At 43.1% G+C, this 5,783-nt stretch overlaps 1 long non-coding RNA gene across 1 annotated transcript in view; it reads left to right on the top strand.

Annotated features, from left to right (window-relative positions):
* Positions 1-5,499, top strand: part of LOC103581217 — a 9,102-nt gene extending 3,603 nt beyond the window's left edge. Inside the window, exons 3-4 of the long non-coding RNA XR_549635.1 lie at positions 3,157-3,198; positions 4,449-5,499. This is a non-coding gene — a long non-coding RNA (uncharacterized LOC103581217). The remainder of the gene's footprint in view (positions 1-3,156; positions 3,199-4,448) is intronic.
* The last annotated feature ends 284 nt before the right edge of the window (positions 5,500-5,783 follow it).

Genomic DNA, 5,783 nt, shown 5'->3' with positions numbered 1-5,783 from the left:
AAAAAAAAAAAAAAAAAAAAAAAAAAAAAAAAGGGTGAAAGGGATGGGGGGTGGGGGAATAAACAGAGACAGAGAGAGAGATCCTAATATTCTTAATAAGGTACCTGCCTATGAGCATGGCTACTTTCTGGTGCTCCTTCTACCCTCCCTAGGATAAGCCAATTGAGAAATAAATAACAAGGAAATGGAAGGAAGTGAAATGGAATGAACAGAAACAACTGGGCATGTCTAAATAAGGAAAGCTTTTTAGAAGAGGTGATATCTCAGCTGGGGCTTGAAAGATGAGTGGAAATACATAGAAAAACATGGGGGATTGATCTATAGCTTTGGACAGGGAACCAAGGCTTTGGGAAGGGAATATGTAAGAGGCTGAACAAAGGTCAGTAGAATCTTTAAGCAGGTAGACTTCCAGTAGGGAAGCTATAGCCAAACTGGTATTGAGAGCATGGAAAGATTGGTCACCACTGCCAATGGGCTGGGCTTTGTCAGCTAGTGGTCAGGGAAGCCTTAGACCAACCACAACCTAAGGAGGCTATGGCCAAAGCAGGCACTCCAGACTGGAGTACCATTCTACCTACCCTGTGTCCAGGTTGCTAGAACCTAGATTTAATCCTTTTCTTTATCCCTAGATTTCGTCTTAGCAGGAGTGTAGGTAAGACCAAAGTGGGTACACCTGCCCTCCCGTATGTCATGAGCCACCATCCTGGTATCCACAGGTTCCTCCCACAGAGCAGCCACATAGGGAAAGCATCCCTTTCATCTGGGCCTCCGCCTTGTAAGTCCCACTTGCATCAGTGTGTCCACATGCTTTTCACTGATCAAGATCCTCAGACTAGTCACTCAGTCTCATCTGTGGTCATTATTGCCAAGCTCATCTCTCATCTCTAATAAAAATGACTATCTGTTTAACCTTTGTCCTGCCCCTTTTTGCTTCCCATTTGTATACCTGACTGTATTCTGACATTTGAATGACATCACTCTCTCATTCACTTCCCTTCCACAATATTTTTTTAAAAAATTAACTCAGAAAAAAATGAGTAGTGGTTCATCAGAAGAGAAGGGAGGGGAGGGTATTTTAAGGAGGCAGAATAGCTTATGTAAGACAGATTCAGAGATGATTAGGTTTATCGAACAACTACAGATAGACCTTTAAAATGATCCAGCAATCCCACTTCTGGATATATACACAGAGGAATGGCGATCATTATGTCAAAGGGATACCTGCACTCCCATTTTCATCGCAACTCTGTTTACAATAGCCAAGACATGGAACCAACCTAAATGTCCATCGATGGATGATTGGATAAGGAAACTGTGGTATATATACAGCATGTAACACTACTCTGCCATAAAAAAGAATGAAATACTCCCATTTGCAACAACATGGATGAGCCTGGAGAAACATACTGAGTGAAGTAAGCAAAGCACAGAGGGATAAATACCACATGTGCTCACTCATATGTGGGAGCTAAGAGGGAAAGGAAGGAAGGAAAGAAAGACCAGAGTTGTGCATTGGTCTTGCAGAGGGAGGGAACATTCCTAGGGCTACAATGTGGAGTGGGGGAAAGGGGGAGGAGGAGGGAGGTTGGAGGATAATTGGGTGGGGGACATGGGGTACAAATGCAATTTCTGGTAATGGGTATGCTGCCAGTGTGAATCTGGCCCTCACATCATGGGCACGAGGAGTGACAATTAGCTTTGTATCTCATGAATATTCATAATAAAAAAAATGAAGAACCCCCCAAAATAAAATTTAGACATCCTGTAAATATCCAAATAAAATAAAATAAATGATTAGTGTTCCACGTTGGCTAAAATGCGAGAGTGAGAAGAGGGAAGCCTAACTGAAGGTCAGACCAGGAAGATAGATTGGAGCCAGATCGTGAAGGCCTCATATGACATACTAAGATATTTGGTCTTTATACTGTGGTCCATTGGGGGAAGGGATGTCATGGAAGACTTTTAAGCATGACTGCATATTCTGAGCTGACTGAGTTATAAAAAGATCACTCTGGTGGTAGTGGGGAAGATAGATGGGAGAGTAAAGACTGGAGGCAGGGAGACCTGTTAGGAGACTAGCTGCCCTGGTAAGAGTTGACCAAGTCCTGGCCTATGGTATTGCCAGTGGGAATGGAATAGAAGGGACAGATTTGAGATAGGCTCAATAAGACTTTACTGACTTTTCAAACGTGGGATGTTGGAGAAGGACCGAGAGAGAAAAAGCCTAACTTGGGCAGTTAAGTAGATGGTACAATAATTAAACGTGGAGGAACAGGTTTTGTGGGAAAGTCGTTATGCAAAATTTTGGACACAGTGATTTAGTAGACGCTGTGGGACATGGAGGTAGAGATGTCCAGTGGGTAACTGCAACTTAGGCTAGTAGTGGGGGCTGAGCCTACATAGATTTAGGGGTAGAACTGTTGAGTACAGCCACTGTATAACTGCAGAGGAGGGCATTCACATATACTACAGTGTGAATAGTAGCCCTTTGGGGAGAGGTCTCCAGTATTTGATGGTTATTGAAACCATAAATGGGAATAAGATCATTCAGAGCCTACTCTAAACAGACTTATGAGAGGAGAGAAAAAAAGAAGGCTGAGGACGTAGCCCTGAGAGCCAGCTGTTATGTGGATGCTCTGGCCACAATATAGGCGCCATGTTTATTCTCTAGGATTGCTTCTCCCCCTCCAGCTGTTCTCAAACAGTGCTAATTTAGGACTAATCTAAGTACATCAAGAGGCTGGGCAAGGCTGATATGGTCTTCAAGGCAAAGAAAGATGCATCTTTCACATGGTACTTGCCTCACCTTCTCGCCCTTTTCCCTATTAGAGATAGTCACAGAATGTAGTCTGTGGTTTTGGGCCAACTTCTCTGGGCTTTCCTAGCCCCTCATAGTCTGGTATTCAAAGGATTATTCTGGCACCTGAGAGGTGTCTTTGTGTCTGGGATACTGGGCTCTCTAAACCTGCCAAAGAAGTAGCCCAACCTATACACATGGAGCTAGATCCTTTAAAACATCTGGATAGAATCACTGCTCCATTTTTCAAATGGCCTCTTTGGCACTGACCTGGAAGGGTCCCTCATCCTCTTGCTTTTCCTTTCCAGTCCTGATTTCTAGAGTCTTAGTGAAATGTGTTTCTTTCTTTTTACCTACAGTTCTCAAGGCAGACTTCCTGGAGATGAGAGTTGAGGCCACAGGTATGTAGTCTCCACCCCCAATTACAGAACCTTGTTCCTTATAAGACTTCTTTATGGGATCTCAGTTTTTGAGAACTGGAATGTCATGTAGGTCCAGAAGGTGAGGACTCACCTCCATGCCTCAGTTCATTACTCTATAGTTGCATGACCTTTAAACTTAGTGCCTTTGAATTCAGAGGCTTTGTTTGATTATAACTCACCTTCCTCTTTCCTTTCTTTCTCCCCTAGCCAAACTGCAGTGTGGTTTTACAGATTGCATTTGAATCTAATTCATTAGGAATCCTAGGCTGTGACACTTTGGGCAAATACATTTCCTTCTCTGAGCCTCAGTTTCTCAGTCTGTAAAATGAGAAGGTTGGAACCTTCTAACTCTGACATCTTTTGAGTCTATAAAGTAAACTAGTAACTTCCCTTTTGATCTTATAGCAGGTACCCAAAGGCCACTTTAGTATCTGTAGAGAGACTTCATTCCTTTAGATCGAATGACTATTTCAGTCTTACCCACCTGAACCTTCATCCTTAGTTCTTTTTATTTGTCTAATGCAAAGCACTTTCACATCCATTATCTCATTAGATCCTCACATTCCAGAAGTAGGGAGGATAATATGTGTTCTAACACAACAAATAAAGTAACTGAAGTTCAGAGAAGATAAGTGACTTCCTTATCACTGACAGGAGACTCAGAAGTCAGGGAAATTCCTTTCTCTCCTAGGAGTTCTGATTGCTTGACCATTAGATTGTTGGCATGACATGAACCCGTGTACACATTAATGAGATCCAAGTATCTGGAACTTGGCCTTCCATGTTCTCCCTAGCCTTTCTTTTCTTCCTATCACTGCCGGTCCTCAGAGGTCCTTGGGTAGATAAGCTTCTTATCAGCCTCCATGGAGGTGAAGCCCCAGTAAAAGGAAGTTTGCAGTTATTGTAGGGTCAAAAAGACAATGGGCATGATGCAGGGAGGTAATCTCAGAGGTTCTAGTATCAGACTTCTGCTTTCCCAGGTAGACTTTTTGGTAATTAGAGTTAAGGTTGAAGGCACATAATCTCTAGCCCTGATTATAGCACTTTCGTAGGCCTGTTTCATGAGAGATCTGAGTTGTAAAGGCCTTTTTTTAGCCAGCCTCTAATGTTCAGAAGATTAGTTACCAATTGTAGGCTTAGCTACCTACCAAGAGAGGCCCCACCACTCAGTGACTGTTAAGTGCTTGGCCAGTCCTAGCTAATTCCCTACTGTCTTCTCTCCCTTTCAGGTTCTAAAAGCCTTGGCCTTGGGGGACCCTTTCCAGGTTCTTCAAACCCTGTGTGCAGAGTCATTTTGTGCTGAAGAGCAGCTCCTTTCTGGCCCTGCACCTTCAGGCTCTGGGAGGCCATAAAATAAGAGGCACATGTTCTAGACACATGTCTATTTTTTCTTTATATTCTGTCTTCATCTCCTCAGAAGGTCTATCTTGAGCTCCTGTAACACTGTGAATGGCTGGACTCCCTCAATCGAGACTCTGCTGAGACCAAGATATTCACTGACCTGAGTTGAAGAGGGAAAGCCAGTTTTCAACTCTTCTGTGAACTTCCTGCTTCCTTAAAAGGCCATCAAACTTTGAAAGATTTGGGGCAGAAGACCAATCTCAAGGGTTTACCCTGAAGTAAACGCCACTTGAGTTGGGGCCATTGCTTGCCTGGTTGAAGAGGAGTAGGAATGTTTGCCAAACATTGGAGAATCTTAACATGTCTCTTACTGAGGATATGGACACTGGTGCCAGACTGGCACTCTGATGCCGCAATATGTTGCCAAGAGTCTGTCTGCTCCCGTGGGGCCAGACAGCATGGTGATGCCCCATAAGCCCTCCATGTGGACTTTAGAAGATGGTTTTTGCATACAGCTACTTAGGACAAATCTACAAAGCACATTTTGTATGTCAAATCCTAGATCTCTTTGGATTATTCTTCCTCCTGTTTTCTCTCGACAGCTTCCTTTAAAAGCAATCAAGAAAAAAACAAAAGCTCAAAATATTTCTTTAAAAAAGACAGACTGTTTGTCCTGTAGGAGTTCCATTTTTGGGTCAAATGCTGGGAAAAATTGTTAAGATGGATTGAAGCCAGGCAGCTATCACTGTTGCTTCATGTTTGCCTTCTGCAGATAAGCTCTTTTATCTCCTGAAAGAGGTAGTTCTTAACCCACTGTCCATGGATTCAGGAACTCCCTGATGCCCCTGAGATGGTATGCAGAATTCCATGACAATATACCTTTTCTGGGGAGATAGTCTATAACATTCTACTGAATTTCATATGGGCCTGTGAGCCAATAAAGATTAAGAACCACAGCCCTTGAGATAAAAGACTCTTTTTACAACCCATAAAGTATTTGATGTAAAGGGCCTTTCCAAATTATTTAGCCTAACTGCCTAGTTTAGAGTTGGGGAAACTGAGGCAGAGAAAGTTAACAGCCACACCAGGACAAGATCCCAGGTTCCTGGGATCCAGTGCAAAGTTCTTTCCATCACACCACACTTATCTTTCAAGGGGACTTATGGTTGGTGGCTTTAGTGGCCATCATTTTCTGGGTTTGGCTTTTGCCTTCTCTCTTGAGC

The sequence above is a fragment of the Galeopterus variegatus genome, unplaced genomic scaffold (genome assembly GCF_000696425.1).
Source record: "Galeopterus variegatus unplaced genomic scaffold, G_variegatus-3.0.2 Scaffold12576, whole genome shotgun sequence".
NCBI lineage: Eukaryota > Metazoa > Chordata > Mammalia > Dermoptera > Cynocephalidae > Galeopterus > Galeopterus variegatus.
The sequence above is the reverse complement of the archived record's forward strand: the minus strand, read 5'-3'. Positions and strand labels throughout refer to the sequence as shown.